General features: G+C 47.6%; 1 protein-coding gene and 1 long non-coding RNA gene across 6 annotated transcripts in view; one reads left to right on the top strand and one right to left on the bottom strand.

The window, feature by feature from the left end:
- Positions 1–20,644, bottom strand: part of CNDP2 (carnosine dipeptidase 2) — a 59,446-nt gene that overhangs the window by 20,940 nt on the left and 17,862 nt on the right. Inside the window, exon 1 of one of the 5 annotated variants that reach the window (XM_010356706.2) lies at positions 1,829–2,000. The exons of 1 other annotated variant lie outside the window; for it this stretch is intronic. The gene's annotated coding sequence lies outside the window, so the exon portion shown is untranslated. Of the gene's footprint in view, positions 1–1,828; positions 2,001–20,644 lie in introns of those variants that run through there. 3 more of the 5 variants (XM_030925709.1, XM_030925708.1, XM_030925710.1) reach the window with 3 other exon arrangements.
- Positions 2,280–18,686, top strand: LOC115895449. Its single transcript, XR_004055616.1, has 6 exons — positions 2,280–2,564; positions 8,382–8,566; positions 9,156–9,285; positions 11,211–11,289; positions 13,589–13,730; positions 16,202–18,686. It is a non-coding gene; the product is annotated as an uncharacterized LOC115895449 (long non-coding RNA).

Below are 20,644 nucleotides of genomic sequence, written 5' to 3'. Positions count from 1 at the left end.
AAGATGTGCACACAACAACGAATCGCCTAACGATGCACTTTCTCGGAATGTGTCCCCATCCTTAAGCAACATATGACTGTAATTATCTAAGTTACAACTTTCACTAAAAGCGAGGAAACAGAGATCAGATTGTTCTACCATCAGAGATGGGCTAAAAAGCAACTCCTGCTAATCACTCATCCAGTCAAACCAGGTTAGGCCAGGTTCCAGTTTCTCCTCCCACTCACACTTCTGGGTTACCCCTGTTTCACCTCCCCCCGTTACAAAGCCATTAAATGGAAGCATTTTTATATGCTCTGGAGAACACCACTAATTGAGGTAAAAACAGTATGCTGGATCGAGCAAAAGCAAGCATTATCCTTTTAAATGACACCTCACTCCCCTCTAAAAACCTAAAGTTCATAAGGAGTAACTTTATTTATCGAGACAGGGTGTCATTCTGTTACCCAGGCTGGAGTGCACTGGTGCAATCTTGGCTCACTGCAATCTCCATCTCCCAGGCTCAAATGATCCTCCTGCCTCAAGTAACTGGGACTACAGGCGCGCACCATCACACACAGCTAATTTTTGTAATTTTTTGTAGAGACGGGGTTTCCTCATGTTACTCAGGCTGGTCTCGAACTCCTGGGCTCAAGCGATCTGTCCGCCTCGGTCTCCCAAAGTGCCGAGGTTACAGACATGAGCCACTGTGCCTGGCAAGGGAGTAAGGGAGTAACATGATTTGAATGTTGAGACTGGTGGAGGGAAGGAGAAATTGCTGTGGCACCTGGAACCATCAGTAGTACACACAAATGAGTCTTCTAGTTCTGAGAATCTCAGTCCCTGTTCCTTGATAATTGAAGGCATATATAACAGAAATAACTGAATCACACCTTCATGTCTGTATAAGAACCAATAAAAAAAATCACCAGTCTGCCCAAGCTAGAACTTGATCCCTAAACACAATGTGAATTCTCTTTCTCCACTCCTGCCTGCAAACATTAGGGACAAGGAAGGCATCGGTAGCAGGCCTCGGGTTCTCCGCCGCTTTATGCAGTCTACGCTTGGATGATCTACGGAATCTGACCTTGGTAGGCGGTGGGGAGGGGTAGTTTTGTGGCCCTGTCTGTGAGGACGAAGGTCTCAAGGACATTGGTCAGGCGGACCAAATATTGTTTCTGTTTCACAGATGAGGAAACTGAAGCCAACTGAATGAGACACCTGCCCCAGATCATCAAGCTGGCATGGGAATTTTGTCTCCCCTCAGATGCTTCCTCCTACATAAACGCAGCCTCAAATGCTAGTGGGAGCTAGGGACCCTGTCCAGGGCCCTCTGAACCTGGGGCGCGTCTGTCCCGCCACACCCCCCACCCTAGGTCTTCAGGAAAGGGATCCCTTGGAGAAAGGCTGGAATTCTCAGCAGGCCCCTGAGGAGGGGAGTGGACTGACCAGCGCTCGGCTCCCTGCAACCCCATCTGCAACCAGGGTCGTTCCACTCGACTCCACCAGGGAGGGCCACGCAGGCTCAGGCCAAGTGCGCCGCCCAGCTTGTCCCTGCGGACCGGGGACGCGCTCGGCGCTGCTGGGACATGAGTGGCCCGGGTGAGCGGGGCCCCGGGCCTCCGGAGGTGCGAGAGGCCCCGGGGCCATGGCCGTCACGGGCCTCCGCCCCCGACCGCGCGCTAGGGCACAGCCCGGACACCATTGTTTCCGCGTGGCTGCGGCCGGGCGCCCCACGCTCCCCCACGAATGAGGCGTGACTCTCGCCGCTGCCCGGGGTCCTCCCCGCCCACCCCGTTCTCCGCTGAGGGTGCCCACCCGGGAAGGAAGGTCCATCAGGAAGACCCACCTGGGAAGGGAGGCCCACTAGGCAAGGCCCTCTTACCAGCAGAAAGCGCGGCGCCGGTTCCGCACCACGTGCCCCGGCCACGACCCCCGGCGCGGGCCCGCCCCGCTGTCGCCCAGGCCACCAACCCCGCCTTGTCTGGAGGGCAGACATCGCCACGCCCCCTCCACGCCCCCCTCCACGCCCCCCTCCACGCCCCCTCCACGCCCCCTCCACGCCCCCTCCACGCCCACCAATCCGGCCAGAGGCAGAGGGGTGGTGTCACCCACTCCCCGCCCCATTTCCGTCCGGCGCCTGGTGCGGAAGGCTGAGGTCACCTCTCCCAGCTCCATTTCCGCTTCGCCAGCCAATCCCGGCCTGGTCTACAGGTCTTACGTCACTCCGCCCCTCCCCGACGGTGGACGGGGATGTGGGCGTGGCGAGGGGGGTGGAGATTTCGTGGGTTGGGCTTCAGGGGAGGCAGGACTCGCGGCAGCGCGTGTCCCAGCTGTGGGCTTGTGCTGTGCTTCCCGGTCGCTCCTGGATGGGCGGGAGGGCCTGGCGCTTCAACGGTGGGGTCCGAGAAGTCGCCTGCAGTGCAGCAATGGAGTCCAAAACTGGGGGGCCTTGACTCCACCCTCTAACCTCCTAGGCTCTGGAGGTCCCGCGACACTCCCCTTCCCTCCCGCATCCTGCACTGCGCTTCCGGTTGCGGAGTCGGGGCACGGACTCATGCCGGTCACACAAGCTCCAATGACAGGTCGGTCTGGACTGGATTAGCAAAGCGTTCGTAAGCACCGTTACTGATAGTGGAAATATTTTAGTATTTGTGTCCCATGACCCTAGGAACTGATGAAGGAAGCAGAGCCAGCACCGTTTATGAGCATCTGCGACAGAGCTTCCCTTTTTAATCTTTACAAAAATTCTTGGGGGTAAAATTGTTATTCCCTGGCCTGCTCACTTTTCCGATAGAGTATTCTCAAAAGAGTGTAAAACTTGTGCCACTACCACATTCTTTAAGGAGTGATGGCTCGGGGGCTATTATTTTTTAAAAATGAATTTAATAGTTGTAAGAGATGTGTACGTTCCCACATAACGTAAAATGTTAAAACGAAATTGCCTCCCCCCTTAAAATTTACATGGCTTGTTTCCTCTTTTATTTTTATTTATTTATTTACTTTGAGACAGAGTCTCTCTCTGTCGCCAGGCTGGAGTGCAGTAGCCCAATCTCTGCTCACTGCAACCTCCGCTTCCCGGGTTCAAGCGATTCTTCTGCCTCAGCCTCCCGAATAGCTGGGACTACAGGCGCGCGCTACCACACCCAGCTAATTTTGGTATTTTTAGTAGAGACGGGGTTTCACCATGTTGGCCAGTGTGGTCTTGATTTCTTGACCTTACTGATCCACCCGCCTCAGCCTCCCAAAGTGCTGGGATTGCAGGCATGAGCCACCCAGCCCGGCCTCCTCTTTTATTATTTCCATTCCACATCCCTCATAGAACTTTGTTAAATGTAACGTTTTTATACTTAATAGTCTTACTCATACCCTAATCATATTTCTCTACAACAGAATATGATAAAAATTTGAATTAATATTTACTTTGCTATAACCAGATGAGATTAGGCATGTTCAGGGTGGTATGGCTGTAGACACTTTGCTATAACCAAAAAGCTTCAAGTATTAAAATGTGTTCTTCTGGATTAAATTCTCGTAACAATTATTAGTACATAAATGATAAAAAGAAAAAACTATATTACACATTTTGCAAACATTGCAAAAAGTAAACATTGGTGGAAAATACATCCTTTAGTCATATCTACTGGGCTTTTAAATAAATTCCTTCAGGTATCTGTAAATGAGATGATTGCTGAAAAGAGTCAGGGTTTGGTAAAAAAAAAAAAAAAAAAACCCATATATATATATGTAGCAAAAAGAAGTGATTTAGAGTAGAAGCCGTAACACACTACTGTTACCAAAATTTAATAGGCTCAAAGTAAGAATAAATAATGAGCAAAGTAGTTGAGAACTTGTTAAGAGCAATCAGATGCTTGAGTCCAAGTGAAAACATGAAAATGCATTTGCAATACTCAGTGTTAACAGAAGTTGGGGAACATGTTTCTCCTATGAATCTGAATAAATGTTAAGAAAATACAAAACACAAAATGTACCCTTAATATAGAACTCTGTTACTTGGAAATAGGTTAATTATTCCCCTGGCAACGATGTTAAGTCAGTACCTGATCAGTGTCCTTGAGTAAGGAGTCGTCCTACAGTGGTACCACGTGGCATTTCAAATTGTCCCTTTGTCTGGAGCATGCCAGGCTTCAAGAGTTGATGACATACAGCATCAGGAACAATGCCTGGCACTAAGAAGGTGCCTCGTGAGTGTTAATTACTCATCATTGTGCAGGGACCAGGACTCCTAGGAAGAGGAGACCCTGGCTGAAGTCAGCAGGTCAGCTGCACCACCCACATGCTCTAGGAGAGAGCCTCTGGAAAATTTGAGCAGCTGGAGGTTGATGCCCTTTAGAACTCTCTGAGTCCTTAAGTCTCCTTGCGCCCTCAGTCGTCTGTCTCAAGACCACCGCCTTACACAGCTGGTAATGCAAGCAGCTGGTATTGGAGCCTGTGTGCTCAGTTCTGACTTTCCAGCAGGTGGCCCCGCAAGTCCATTGCTTCTTAAAGGGTGCATTGGAGGTGGCTCGGTGGCAACAAATCTGAGCTTAAAGAGCTACATAAATATGTTCCTGTTCCTCTCTGCTGAGTTTGAGGACAACAAGGACATTATGAGAGAAAGCAAAGAAAGAAGTATGTGGATGAGTGACCATAGGTTAAGTACTTCAGAAAGAGAAAGGCTGTGACTGTTCTCAGAATTTAGGGAATGCAAACATTGTAAAAGTCAGTACCTAAGGGAATCATGACTCAATCTCAATGTATTTCACATTTTAAATATCCTTTCTCATCAAAGTACCACCCATGTGGTCACACTTGCAACAATTCTTATAATAAACATATCTCACCTTAAACATATTGAGTTCAGAATTTTTGTAATTGAGAAATTCAAGAATTGGAAATCTCTGCTCTATAACCTTTAACATGGTTCTGAGGCTAGTAAAACATAATTTTTAAGGTTATCTCATTCAGAAGATCAAGAAAGTAGACTGTTACCCACTGTAAGTCTTTTATCAGTGCATATTTATTATTATTATTATTATTATTTTGAGACGGAGTCTCACTCTCTCACCCAGGCTGGAGTGCAGTATGATCTCAGCTCACTGCAGCCTCTGCCTCCCAAATTCAAGCGATTCTCCTTCCTCAGCCTCCTGAGTAGCTGGGATTATAGACACGCGCCACCACACCCAGCTAAGTTTTGTATTTTCAGTAGAGACAGTGTTTTCATCATGTTGGCCAGGTTGATCTCGAACTCCTGAGCTCAGGTGATCCACCCACCTCGGCCTCCCAAAGTGCTGGGATTACAGGCATGAGCCACCATGCCCAGCCTTTTTTTTTTTTTTTTTTTTTTTTTTTTTTTGCATACATGTTATTAATCCCCATGTGTACTTTCGTTTGTTTTGCTATTTATTTGGTTGCATGCCAAATCTAATTTTCACATCGTGATTTGTGAGCTGATTAACCTGTATAGTTGGAACTCTTATGTCTTGTGTATCAATTGTAATATGCAGACAGCAAACTCTTAAAGAAACAATAACCACCATATAGCTAGTCTTATAATTTAGAAACATTTTCCCACATATGAGTCTGTCATCAGAAAGAACACCAGGGACTATCACTGCACACACTCTGAATGTGCCACTGTAACAGAAAATGCAAAAAAGGAAATAAAAGATGGCCGGGCATGGAGGCTTATGCCTGTAATCCCAGCACTTTGGGAGGCTGAGGTGGGCAGATCACGAGGTTAGGAGTTCGAGACCAGCCTGACCAACATGGTGAAACCCTGTCTCTACTGAAAATACAAAAATTAGCCAGGTGTGGTGGTGTGTGCCTGTAATCCCAGCTACTCAGGAGGCTGAGGCAGGAGAATCGCTTGAACCCGGGGGGCGGAGGTTGCATTGAGCCAAGATCACACCATTGCACTCCAGCCTGGGTGACAGAGCGAGACTCTTATCTCGAAAAAAAAAAAAAAAAAAAGAAGAAAGAAAAGAAAGCTTTTATTTTATTAATAAAGTAGAAGAACATTTCCTCTTTTAAAAGTAGCATGGATTATTTAATATGTTTCTTTTTAGTAGTGATATTTTCAGGGAAAGATATTATGTCATTGTATGCCTTTATAAAAGTACAGGACATGTAATGGCTTGGTCTCTGGTCTAGAAGGTTATGTGTGTCTATTTTCTGAGGTTTTTTTTGTTGTTGTTAACAAGCTGATTTTAAAAAAAGCTACCAGGCCAATGAATCTTAATCCCCACTATGCCTCCAGAACTAACTTTCTTAGTAAATTTTATTGCTTCATGCCATGGACTAAATGTTTGTGTCTCCCTAAAAGTCATATGCTGAACCCCTAATATCCTATCTGTTGGTATTTGGAGGTGGGGACTTTGGGAAGTAGTTAGGTTTAGATGAGTTCACCAGAGTGGAGTCCCCATGACGGGATTAGTGTTCTTACAAGAAGAGGAAGAGACCTTTCTCTCTCCCTCCCTACATCCCTTCCTCCCTCTTTCTCTCTTTCCGCCCTCCTCCCTTGTTCCCTCCCTCCCTATCTCTCTCTCCCCTCTAACTGACACAGTAAGAAAACAGCCATATGTTAACCAGAGGCGGACCCTCATCAGACATCAAATTTGTCGGCACCTTGATATTGAACTTCCCAGATTCCAGAACTGTGGTTTAAGCCCTCCATGGCTGTGGTGTTCGGTTATAGCAGCCTGGGCTGACAAAACACCTCAATTTATAATTTCAGCTTCTTGGCTAAACACTTAGTTCTCATATTAACCCGTAAATATGAAAGGATGACCGGAAGTTGTAGTTGTCTAGTGTAAGATAAAGCAGTCAGGAACGTCCTCTGAACACCTCATAGATCAGATGGGTTTTTGATTTGGCAAAGTTCCAAATAAGAATTTGAAGGCTATATGTTTGGATTCTCATATATTCTTCAAGAACGTATAGATTATTCTAGGAAGAGCCAACATTCCTGGGAGGGCAGATTTCGCAGACAAACTGATTGTCTTTGCATTTCCTCCAGACCCTCTCCTGTCTCCAATTCTCCAATGGATTTGTCAATTCTGAATGCGCCCAGCTGTTAAAGAGCAAACTCCCAAACCTCCACAACGTCTTCCTGTGCTTTGCCACTTTCACCCAGTGGATCTAATTCTGGTCCATCTAATTTCTCCGAAGGGTCCCTGGCCCTCCTCTGAGAGGCCAGCATTTGCCTCCTCCCCTCCACCTTTGAGGTCCTTCAGTTACCCAGGCCCATGGGCTTTCAGGACATCACTTCTTTTAGAAGTTAACAGGTCTGACCCAGAACTCATGTCACCTGAGGAACGGTCGGCTTTCTCATTGTGGATTCTGCTCGTTTCCTTAGGGCTGCTGTACAAGGTGCTATAAATCAGGTGGCTCCAAACGACAGACGCTTATCCTCTCAGTTCAGGAGGCTGGAAGTCGAGAATCAAGGTGTCTGTCCTCAGAGTTGGCTCCTTCTGGGGCTTGAGGGCTCTGAGGGAGGGCCGTTTCATTGTTTTCTCTCCTTTCGGGGCTGTGCCAGCAATCCCTGGTGTCTGCTGGCTTATAGCGGTCTCACTCCAGTCCAGTCTCTGCCTCCATCTGGACATGGCCATTGTGTGAATCTGTTCTCACACTTGAGGCCTCAGGAAACTTACAACCATGGCGGAAGGCGAAGGGGAAGCAAGCACATCTTACCATGGTGGAGCAGGGGAGAGACAGAAAAGGGGAGTGCCATACACTTTCACACCACCACATCTAGTGAGAACACACTCCACTCACCAGGACAGCAACAGGGATGTCCGCCCCCAGGATCCAATCACCTCACACCACCACATCTCCTGAGAACACACTCCACTCAGCAGGACAGCAACAGGGATGTCCGCCCCCAGGATCCAATCGTCTCATACCAGGCCCCTCCCCTGATACATGGGGATTGCAGTTCCAGATGAAATTTGGGTGGGGACACAGACTCAAACCATATCAGCTATCTTCCCTCTGTGTATGTCTGTGTCTATGGCCTAGTAAGAAGGACACCAGTCATTGGATAGGGCCCATCCTAATCCGGGGGACCTCCTTTTACTTTTTTTTTTTTTTTTGAGACGGAGTCTTGCTCCACCACCCAGGCTGGAGTGCAATGGTATGATCTCAGCTCACTGCAACCTCTGTCTCGCAGGTTCAAGTGATTCTCCTGCCTCGGCCTCCTGAGTAGCTGGGACTACAGGCAACCACCACCATGCCTGGCTGATTTTTGTAGTAGAGACGGGGTTTCACTATGTTGCCCAGGCTGTTCTGGAACTCCTGACCTCAAGTGATCTGCCCATCTCAGCCTCCCAAAGTGCATAATTCACCACGCCTAGCCCCTTTTAACTTTTTTTAATAACTTAATTTTTTTTTTTTTTTTGTAGAGACAGGGTCTGCCTATGTCACCCAGGCTGGTCAAAAACTTCTGGGCTCAAGTGATCCTCCCGCCTCAGCTTCCTAAAGTGCTAGGACTGCAGGCGTGAGCCACCGCGCCTGGCCGGACCTCCTCTTAACTGGATGGCATCTGCGAAGACCCTATTTCCAAATAAGCCACATTCATATATTCCAGGTGGGCATGACTTTTGTGGAGACACTATTCGACCCAGGACAGATCTATACTTATTTAAATACAATTTACATGATTTTCATCTGAAATGGCTTCCACATGCAAACACTTCTCTCATTTGCACAGCTGCCATCCTGTGGGCCTTTCTCTCCTCGTGCCTCAGCTGCAGCATCCAGTGTGCTAGTTCAGTGTGTCCCTCCCGTCACTCACCACCGGTCCATCCTACTGTGTGGATGGGAGACAGAATCCCCGCTTGCCTGGCTGTGCACCCGCTGTATGCGGGGTGCTGCGAAGCGCCTCGTGTGTCTTAGAGAATTAAAGCCCCAATGCTTTATCTGCAAAAGCACGATTTAATTTTTTTTGTAACTATACCTGATTATCTCAAAGACCCAGGTCTGAGGTAGAGACTAATAGAATCCTTTCCAGATAGAGGCACTCACTCCAGTGAATTTTCTTAGTTCCTGTGGGACCTAGTCATAGTTAGAATTCATGTCCCTCCCCTCGCCTCCTGCTTTCCCCTCTCCCCCAGGTTGATGTGAAGCTCATGGCTGATGCCAGTGCTGCTGTCTAAGGACAGCTGGTGTCTTTTCAGTTTGTGTGTCCCCAGCCACAGGGGGTACGAGTTCTGGCCTAAGTGACAGCAACAGGATAGACGAAGGGCTACAGGGACCAAGTGACCCCTGGATTCCTGCTTCACTTCATCCTGCCACAGTCCCCGCCCGGTAAGTCGTGTGTCCCTGCAGAGAGCATTTATGAGCACAGAAAGTGGGAATGTGCCCCCTGCCCAGAATCTGTTTCTCTAGAATGATGGCTTGTACATGTGGGACAGTATAACACCCCACAGGTAGTAACTTCTGTACCTAACAAATAGGAAAATTGGAAACAAATTGGAAAACCGTGTGTTTTCCAATTCCCAGCCCAGGAAAGTGCTTTGAGAATGAGATTGAAAGCACGTTGGGGAGGGTAAGGCAGCTTCTTCCTTGCTCTCTGTTGATCCTTAGTTTTGTGCCCCACCCCACCCACCCACCCAGCCTTTACTGCAGGGGAGTCTCCTTTAGGGTTGGGACCAGGCCTAACATATTTCCTGAACCTCCCTGGGTTAGACTTTCAAGGAACCAGGAACAGAGTAGCACACAGGTTGCTAAGCCTAGTGGGGCTTACCAGGAAAGAGCTTCTTACGGTGAACTGGGAGAGCACGCTGCACGGGACGGTCAGCCCCCCTCTGACCTGCAGCTGCCGAGGCACCCACACCACCCAGGCCTTTGTTCCCTGCTGTCTGTCATTCTGCTTCCAGTTTCTACTTGGATACTTCATTTTCTTCATCTCAGGTTGAAATTTCTCAAAAGAGAGTGTGATTCATTTAGCAAGTTATCGTTAGAACTAAACTTCCCCAGCTGGGCAGGATGTTTGCTCCAGGCTTTCTCCAGGCCACCAGGACCACCGGCCCAATCTCACATACTGATGGCTGCCTTTGGGTCTGGTGCCCACCTAGCAGAACCACACAGCACACAGTGCGGCCATCTGTGCTTGGGGACCCCCTAGAGCAGTGTGGGCATGGAGGACTTTCTGGGACTTCTCCCAGGACAGGGGCTGCACAGCTGGCACACCCCACAGGGCCTGTGGGACAGCCCAGCTCACTGGACATATAGCCGGAAAGGCCTTTTGGCCATTTTCACTGGCTCACTAGGGAAAGTGCTGGAAAGAAGCAAGCAGCAGGAGGCAGAAGGTTCCCGTGCCCTCTTTCTCCACAGTTTTGGGATCAGGTTGGAACTCTCCCTGCATCGTAAAAACAACTATTTTTATCCTCAAGTTAAAAGCTGCCACTGGACTCAGTGCATGCTTCTCGATTCCATGGTCCCCAGGCAGCATTTTTATCCTAGAATCTAGAGGGGCCAACCTGGGCAGAGAAGTTCAAGTAGGCAGTTAAGAAGATGCAAACAAGCTTGCAGAATGAGGCCCTTAAAGTCTGTAAATCGCTCGCGACTTTGAAGGAAACTCCAATTATTCCCATGACTACCCTCCACCCAAAACAGCAGAGCAGCAGCAGCATCTAGTCTAAACATTTTTTATAGGTACTTCTTGCTCTCTGGTTCAGAACAATTATATAATATCTTAACTCTAAGTATGTTAAAGAAAGTTAATTTAATGAATTCAAAACATTGGCTGCAATCTCCTCCAATTCAGTGAAATCTTCCTGGACTACGCCACAGATTTTCACATTCAGAAAGCTCAAAAGAGCTTCAGAACATAAGGCATCACTTTTTTCCACTAATATGTACAGGTTTTTTACAAAGGTCAACAAAAACATCACGGAATGAGAGTAAATCTCATTGCGGCTGTGGTTAGCGGTTAGGTCTGTCATTCTGGCTTTTTGTCTTGTGTTGTCATGTCTGTGCCTTCCGGACAGTATGTTCTCTGTTTTACTGCAGTTATTTTTAGCCATACATATATTTTTTCACTAGAGATAGGGTTTGGCTGCCATGTGTCTGAATAGGAGTCTTGTGATCAGCTTAACGCTGCATTTTTCTTTTTTAACGTTTGTCTTTTAGAGATGCATTACTGTTGATGTGTTAGAGTGGCACATAGATGTTCAAAATATGACATTTTTGGAAAGACTGTTCTGAAACATCACTATGTGTCATGCCAGCACAAAGCGCCAACTAACACTGAACTTTGACCTCAAAGACTGAACTAGCCATGTGCCCGGCTCCATATGAATTTGAAGAGTAAGTGAACAAATGAATGGTTGGATGAAGCTATTCTTTCTTTGCTGCTTTCCTTCTCTGCTTCAAATCTTCCTCTCAAGCAGGTTTATAGCTGCGGGAAAGTTACAATGCTTTCTCTTCCCCCAGCTCTTCCCGCACTGGCAAGCAGAATTATATATGTATATATACAGTGAGATTACATATATAAAATATGTATTGGCTGGGTGCGGTGGCTCACACCTGTAATCCCAGCACTTTGGGAGGTCGAGGCAGACAGATCACCTGAGGTCGGGAGTTCAAGACCAGCCTGACCAACAGGGAGAAACCCGTCTGTGGTAAAAATACAAAACTAGCTGAGTGTGGTGGTACATGCCTGTAATCCCAGCTACTCGGGAGGCTGAGGCAGGAGAATCACTTGAATCTGGAAGGTGGAGGTTGCAGTGAGCTGAGATCATGCCATTGCACTCAAGCCTGAGCGACAAGAGTGAAACTCCATCTCAAAAAAATGTATATATGTATTGTATATGTGTGTATGTACATATATGTGTATTTATATATATTTATATAGGCTGAAAAGGCTTGAGACTCAAGATTATAGTTACTTATAATCTGAGACTGCACATCTGAATAAATGCATAAAACTACTTTTGCAGGTTATAAGTGCTTATAGGCAATCTAATTCTATCCAAGGCAAAAAATAAGTATAATCCCTGACCCTAACAAAATTGCAACACAGTCCAAAATTCCTGCCATAGGTACAGTCCTTGGACATAAGGAAAGAAATCTCCTTCCTCGATTCATGTGCAAGTTTTGAGATGCTAGACCAATTGCCAGCTGGGTGTGATCGCTGTTTAAATAGCCTTCACATGGTTCTACGCTTTCAGGTGTACTTGAATCTTTAGATTGTATCTGAAACTAAATTGTGGTAATTTCCCTTGAGGTTTCTTGCAGTAAGATTCTAATCTTGCAATTAGATTCTTATTAAATCTAAGAAAAATGCAGAAATGCCCTTTAAAAAGCACTATCCTGTTTCAGAATATAAACAGCTTTAAAACCTTTGATAAGGGCCAGGCACGGTGGCTCACGCTTGTAATCCCAGCACTTTGGGAGGCCGAGGCAGGCAAATCACAAGGTCAGGAGATCAAGACCATCCTGGCTAACACAGTGAAACCTCGTCTCTACAAAAAACACAAAATTTAGCCAGGCGCGGTGGCAGCACCTGTAGTCCCAGCTACTCAGGAGGCTGAGGCAGGACAATGGCGTGAACCCGGGAGTCGGAGCTTGCAGTGAGCCAAGATTGCGCCACCGCACTCCAGCCTGGACAACAGAGCAAGACTCCGTCTCAGAAAAAAACAAAACAAAACCAAAAAAACCCCTTGATAAGAAAAGGGAAATTGAAACCATTAAAAGTTCCTGCAAATATCCAAAGTTCTGTGTGCCTTAGGCGATAGCAGTCTACCCAGAACCAGAGGAATGGAAGAAAGCAGGAGGCAGGCCAAGCGCCAGCCCACGCCCTGTGCCTCATGTGTTACCACACAGAGTCTGTAAGCAGAGACTGGAGATTTTCATTCCTTCTTCGGCCATAGCAAAATAACCAAATGCACAAATAAATGTTCACTTATGTGACTGCATTTCTGTTTGCATTCAAATATTTGGCACCGTCAGTGCCCAAGTAGGTTTTCAAAACAATGTTTGGCTCAGAAACATCACTTATCATGAAGTCTGAGTCAAATCAATGTATTACCTTTCCGGGACCCATTTGCTTTAAGGTCTTACCTTTACTTAGGAAATGAAAGCCACGCTGAAAAATCCAGGCATAAACAGGCAAGTTGAGGTGTTTTTCTCTCTCAGTACCTTACAGTCAGCCACACACTTGAGACTTGGTTTCCAAAGTAATTTATTTCCATGTATTTTAGGTGCCTGGGGCTGTGGTAACAAATTGTCGCAAACTGGGTGGCTCACAAAGCCCAGAAACGCATTGTCTCACAGCTCCAGAGACCAGAAGTCTGAGGTCAAGTCACTGGCAGGGACACACCATCTCTATAGCCATGAGGGAGAACGCTTCCTCCCCAGCAAGCCTCGGGGCTCCTGGGTCATGCCACTCCAGCCTTGGCTCTGTGTTCACATGGCCTTCGTCCCTGTGTGTCTCTCTGTGCCCCTCCTCTTCTTATAAGGACAGCAGTCATTGGGTTTAGGGCCTGCCCTAATTCAGTACGACCTAATTTTAATGAATTGCATCTGTAAAGCCCTATTTCCAAATAAACCCAGGTGGACGTGAATTTTGGGGCATGCTATCCTGAGTCGCGTATTATTTACACAGGTTACAAAGCACATTCTGTGTTCCTGGCCTCCTGAAAGCCACTTTGACTCAATCCTCCAATGGCTGCTATTATGGTTTGGCTGTGTCCCCACCCAAATCTCATCTTGAATTCCCACGTGCTGTGGGAGGGACCCTATAGGAGGTAATTGAATCATGGGGGCAGGTCTTACCTGTGTTGTTCTCGTGATAGTGAATAAGTCTCATGAGATCTGATGGTTTTAAAAAGGAGAGTTTCCCTGCACAAATCCTCTTCTCTTGTCTGCTGCTACGTGAGACGTGCCTTTCACCTTCCACCATGATTGTGAGGCCTCCCAGCCATGCGGAACTGTAAGTCCATTAAACGTCTTTCTTTTGTAAATTGCCCAGTCTCAGGTATGTCTTTATCAGCAATGTGGAAATAGACTAATACAGCTTCTATGCCCAACCATGTCTCATGCTGCAGAGTCAGCCAAACAAACCCGCTAATGAGCAATGTTTAGGGCAGCTGAGGTTTACTGGTAGTTCTAAAAGGAAGAAGATAAATAAAAAGAGGAAGAAAAATTGATGGGAAAAGGGAAGAAAAGACTGCTTAGCAGAGACCAGAAATTGTAGCCAGGAGATGACAGTGTGAGCCCCTAGCCGAGGGGCTGACTCTCAGGGCACAGCAGCCTCCCCTGGGCCAGCGTGAGAAATGAATGCTCCAGCCACCCACAGTACCGCGGGTGAGTTGCTTTAAGCCACACATTTGAAGCACAAAAGTGTGAGTGAAATGATGCCCGAGATTAGGTCTTCCAGTAATTTCACTGCATGGAACTGTAGTATAGAAATGGCTAGTTCCGTGGGGCATGCGGCAGATAACTGCCATTCATCCGCAGAGTGCTGGGAGCAGGGCTGGGGAGTCCTGGCACAGACAACACAGAATGCACGGCCTCTCTCAGCCCACTGTCTAGAGCCTCGTGGCCCTTGAACATAGGAGTCCCTCCTTGGAAGGCCTAAGAACACAACCAGTTATCCACACACGAGGAAGCAAGGACAGGTTGACAGTGACACTTGATTGATGGTTGATTAGCACCAAAGAGAGCCCAGCCTGTGCTAGGATATTGAAGCCAAGTTGGAGAAGTTATCTACCATGAAATTAATAAAATTTAAGGTGCAGGGCTCCTCCCCCACAGGCTCCTTCTAAATAAGCAATCACTTTTGTGCCTCACTTTTTTATGCATAGTTTTGTGTTCCTTTTCTTAGGGCAATTCCTAAATTGCAAAACCTTCATGTTGCATAAGCCTGGTTCCAGCCTTGGGCTAATGAAGGAGGCCAGAGCTGCTCAGAACCGCCAGGCAAAGACAGCCAAGGCACCCCAGCCCTGGGTCCCAGCTGCTGCCACAAACCCTGCTCAGGATGTCACATGGGCCCCATTCGAGAGGCTTCTGCCGTCTCCTGATTCAACCATGCTGTCTGTTTTCAAAAACCATTTAGCTCTTCATTGTACTTAATTTGACAAAATAAAATGTAAGAAACCATCTGTGCTAGCAGCTCCACCACCACTTTTAGCTTAGGATATTGATGATCTTCGAGAATTATCTCAGTCCATGGACAATCTCCTGGGAAGCTTTAAAGAGTACAGTCATATCCCCAGTGCCCCAGAAAGGCTAGGTAACTGCTCTGTGGTGCAGCAGGAGCGTCAAGACACTCCTGCCCCTGGGGTGTCTCTGAGCCCAGTAGGTTGAGGACCACTGACTGAAATCCAGGCCTGCTTTCTGGAGCATAGTGGGCCATAAGGATGGGGTGTCTGGGAAGAAGCTAGGGAACTTTCTGCGCACTCAGGGTGATGGGTCACGGGGTTCTGGGCCCATGAAGGAGTCAGGGAGGCAGCTGGGACATGGGCGGTGGGGTTTCTTCTTCCCATCACTCCTCCTTGGTTTTCCTTCTTTTGGAACTACGGGTCCAGTGAGGCCTTGGAGTTGGGAGTTGGGTAGGGGGAGCAGGAGCAGGCGGGGGCAGAAGTGGGTGGGGGCAGAAGTGGGTGGGGGCAGGAGCAGATGGGAGCAGGAGCAGGAAGGGCTGAGGCTGCTGGCAGGGCCTGGGGCCTGTGGCCAGGGGCATGAGGACCAGGCCCCGGCAGAATTCGCTTGACCACAATGGCACTGCTCTGGGATGCAGCGTGACCCCAGGCTGGAGAGGCAGCCAGTCTCCTGCTTGCATCCCAGGCCAGCTGATGCTGCAGGGCTGTGAGCGTAGGGAGCACCCAGCTCAGCCTAGAGGGGATGGTGGTGCCCTCAGGTGCTGGAGCTGACAGGAGGGCCAGGAGACCTGGGGTCAGTGTGAGGCCCTGAGCCACCCCATTGGAGACACTGAGAACTATGGGGGACATGTGTGGCTAGAACATGGGCGTAGAGAGGAGCTGTGTCCTTACTTCTTAGTCACTGTTGGGTAAGACTGGAAACATACGGGTGACTGCTGGAGTCTGAACGTATGTATCCTCCCAAAATTCATATGGTGAAGCCTAAATCCCCAATGTGATGGTATTTGGAGGTGGAATCTATGGGAACTACTTAGGCTGTGAAGGTGGAGCTCTTATGAAGGGAATTAGTGTCCCTATAAGGGGATGGAGAGATCAGAGCGCTCTCTCTTCACCAGGTGAAGATATAACAAGAAGGCGGCCATCCATAACACAGAAGAAGAGTCCCCACCAGAGCCAGGCCACGCGGACACCCTGATCTCAGACTTTCAGTCCCCAGAACTTTGAGAAATTAATGTTTGTTGTTTAAGCCACCCAGTTTGTGGCATTCTTTTAGAGCAGCCTGAACTAAGACAGAAATATTAACATAAACTTATCTTTCAGTTGGGTGGCTTAAAAATTCCCTCAGTACAACTGAAGACAAGTTCCCAGTTAAAGATTTTATTGAACAGATGGACTCAGTTGTTAAATGCTGCTGGGAACCCTGAATAAAGTTTATTTCTCTTTAAAACACATGTTTCCTATTGGATGAACAAGGGCCAGATAAATTAAGTCATGAATTCAGGCAGGTAACCTGGTCATGGATTATTATTCGGGGTTTCAAGCTGTGAACAGTTGTTGTCACTCGCAATTCAGGTGTCTCTCTTCACTGTGCTTCTAAAAAGAAAAACAAATGAATCAGAGCTTGGCTTTATGGACATGAGGAACGCATCCTTAAATTAGCCCACAATGGGATTCAGCTGAATGTTGGATGTGTTCCAATTTCCCCTTTAAGTGTGCTGAAAATCCATAGGAGACAGTGGAAAACCCATTTGCATTTAGCACCTGCGTTTGTCTCATAACTGTGTATTATTATGCTCTTTAGATTTGAAAGTACCTGGAGAACTTTCCTTCCTTTGGGCAAATAAAAGGCAAATAAAAGCTGTGTGTACAGTATTAGCTTCCTGTAGCTACTGTAACAAACTAACATAAACTTAGTGACTGAAAACAGGAGGCATTCATTCTCTTACAGGTCTTGAGGTCAGAAGTCTAACATCAAGGTGTTGGCAGCGCTGGCTCTTTCCTGAGGCTTCAGGGGGAGGATCCACTTCCTTGCTTCTTCCAGCTTCTGAAGGCCACTGAAATTCCTGGGCCTGCGGCCCCTCCTTCCATCGTCAAAGTGCATCACCCAATCTCTGGCTCCAACCTCACACCCAGTTTTTCTGACTTTGACCCTTTGGCCTCCCTCCATTCTAAAGGATCTTGTGATTTCAGTATTGGGTCCACCCAGATGATCCAGGATAGTCTCCCATCTCAAGATCCTTCACTGAATCACTTCTGCAAAGATTTCTTTGCGATACGAGGTAACATATTCACAGGTTCCAGAGATTAGGACATAAGCATCTTCGAGGAGGAGGGGGTCACTATTCAGACCCCCACACTGTGAGGTATCAGTGGAGAAGTCTGGGAAATGCAGTCAGTTCTCAGACCCATCCTGCAGTACCCCGAAGGAACACTGGGGGTCTCTTGCTCCCGCACAGCGGGTTTTTGCTTGGACGGGGGATCCGTGTTGACTTGGCTCACATGAACAGAAAACCTTCCTTCTCTCTTTCCCATTCCTCCTCCTTCCTCTCTCTTGTTAGTAACCACCTTGTTTTATGTGTGTGACAAGATGTTACATGAGACTTCCTGTCGCCTTGGAGTTTCGACAGAAAGTTCTACCAGAATAGAATAGGTCCAAGTACTCTGATATCTCAGCATGAGGGGCTAGACCAGTCAGCAAGGCTTGCAAAGGAGATGCCTAAATTGGGTCCTACCAGGGTTAGACCTTCACCTCTCCCCAGGCCCCTGGTTACCAGCAAAGCTAAGACTATTTAGAGAGGTTGTCTTAGTCTATTTGGGTTGCTATAACAAAAATACCACAAACTGGATGCCTTATATACGATATAAATGTAGTGCTGACAGTTCTGGAGGCTGAGAAGTCCACGATCAAGGTGTTGGCAGATGTGGTTCATGGGTGGTGCCTTCTCACTGCATCCTCACACGCCTGAATGGGACAACAAGGTCCCTTGGGGACAGTTATCAGGGCACTAATCCCATTCATGAAGGCTCTGCCCTCATTCCCTAATCACCTCCCAAAGGCCCTACCTCCTGTTCCCACCTCATTGAGGATTACGTTTCAACATATACATATTTGAGAGACACAAACCTTCAGCCCATGGCAGAGGTTGGAGGCAGGTGAAGTGAATCTCTTTGGGGTGAGCTGTTGGGGTGCTAGAATTTGCTCTCCTCTCCCCACTGGGAAGGAGAGGAGGTGCTTGGCCTGCGTCTACTGACGTGAGTTTGATTGATGCTGGAAAAGCCTGCAGATGAATGTCTATGGCTGCTGGCTGCCCTAGGAAAGCAGAGAGGAAGTGGCTGGGATGGGACTGGTCTGTTTGCAGAGTTTCCCATGGGCCAGGGCCTCGACTGAATCAGCCAGTTTGGGCGGCCATGACAAAGCACCATAGGCTGGGTGGCTTAAAGAATGGGAGTTCATTTCTTATAGTTCTGGAGGTTGGAGTTCAAGATCAACATGCTAGGAGATTTGGTTCTTGTTGGGGACCATTTTCCTGGCTTGTGGCTGGCTGCCTTCTTGCTGTGTCCTTTCATGGAGGGATTTGGGGGTTGGGGGAAGAGACAGAGAGAGAGCACACGCTCTGTTCTCTTCCTTTTATAAGGACACTAATTACCTCTACCGTAGGGTCTCCACCTTCATGACCTTGTATTAGGTTATTGCAAAAGTAATTGCAGTTTTTGCTTCCTTTTTTCTTTTCTAATAATCCTAATCACCTCCCAAAGTCTTCACCTCCCAATACCATCACATTGGGAGTTAGGGCTTCAATGTGTGAATGCAGGGAGGGGTACACAAACATTCAGACTATGCACCACTCACAGGAACCACCTGGAAGGGGCAGGGGTAGAGGACACAGGTACAAGCAGCCAGAGGAGCTGTCAAGGAAATGGTAGGAGAGACACTCAGCTTTTGGAGTGTCATCTCTGAAGAGCCTGTAAAGCATCCCTTGAGGGAAAACCCCCCAGCATTTGAACTACACTATATCTTGAGGGCTTCAATGTCAAATTCAACTGTCCTCCTCAAGTGAGACCTTTCCTGCCCAAGGCTGCCATATGCATGTGAAATCAGTCCCTGGAGTTTTGCAGTGTGCAACCTGCACCATCACACAGGACAGCATAGTTTCTCACTTCTCTTCTGTCCCCTACTCCACAATTGTAGGGGCCTGAAACATCAGCCAACAAGAGGGGAGGGGCATCAAGTTTCTGCTAAAATGTGGACTTAGCATAGGCTCTGGCTGTCTTTCCACAAATCAGCCTTGGATAGAAGAGAAAAACCTGGAATCAAGAAAACCAGAAACAGGCAAATAAGCCCCTGGGGAGAGGGGGCGGCTGAAGGCTGCTTTTGTTGGTGTGGGAGAGGTGGGGGGAAGGGGTAGCTGGGATGGCTGTCAGGGGGTAAGTTAATTGAGAGCAAAGCAATTTAAGTTCTCCTCTTGCCTCCCCCATCAGTGCATAGGGATAATCATTGCCCAAGACCAACAATGGAGGTGTCTGTTGGAGTGGAACCAGGGCAGCATCAAAGCCTTGCTGAGGGATGAGCTGATTCAGGCATTCATTTACTCAACAGATATTTACCAAGTTCTCTCTAATCTGGGCCCTGGAAATATAGTTGCACTCATGGATCTATATTCTTGAGAGGAGACAACATTAAATAACAGAAGTAAAGTATGTAGTATGTAAGATAATAATGAGTTCTAGAGAGAAAAAAATTAAACAGGAAGAGGTAGTGAAGGTGATTTTTGGGTCCAGGCCAGAAGGAAGTGAGGGACTGAGCCATCGGGACTTCTGTGAGAAGAGCATTCCTGGTGGGCGCAGTAAGTTCAAAGGCCATTAGGTGGCCATGTGCCCAGTGTTGCAAAAGAACAACAAAGGAGCCTGTGAGGCTTTCATGGACACAGTGGGAAAAAGAAAGCCAGGAGGTGGGGTCTGAGAAGTCACCAAGGGCAGAACCTGTAGAAAGTGGTGAGGCCTTGGCTTTGCTTATGGGAGATGGAAAGTCTTGAGAGGGTTTGAGCAGAGGAATATCTGTTCTTGAGTATGAGCTGCAGGAGGACAAGGGTAGAGGTTGGCTGAATGGTTAGCTTACTGTGAGTAGAGATGTGAATGAGTGGCAGTGTGTGGTGACGAGTGACTGAATCTGAATAGATGCTGAGCAGAGCCAACAGGATTTGATGATGGATGGGATTTGGGGGTAAGAGAAAGACAGAAGGCAAGGTGATGCCAAGGGCTTTTGCCTGAGCAATGGCAAGAAGGAAGTTGCTGTTTACTGAGTTGGGGAAGAATGCAGAGGGAGTTAAGGAAGGAGGAGCAGGACCTCTATTTCAGAAAGGTTAGGTTTAAGATGCATATTCATTATCCTGTTGGAGACAGATTAAACAGGTCAGGAGTCCAGGTCACAGGGCAGAGCTGGAGATACAATTATGGTAAGTCATGAGCACACAGAAGGTACTTAAATCCACAAGAATGGATGAAATCATCAGGGAGTGTGTGTAAGTAGAAAGGAAAAGTCCAAGGTTTGAGGCCCTAGG

Source organism: Rhinopithecus roxellana, chromosome 21 (genome assembly GCF_007565055.1).
Source record: "Rhinopithecus roxellana isolate Shanxi Qingling chromosome 21, ASM756505v1, whole genome shotgun sequence".
NCBI classification, from domain to species: Eukaryota; Metazoa; Chordata; class Mammalia; order Primates; family Cercopithecidae; genus Rhinopithecus; species Rhinopithecus roxellana.
The sequence above is the reverse complement of the archived record's forward strand: the minus strand, read 5'-3'. Positions and strand labels throughout refer to the sequence as shown.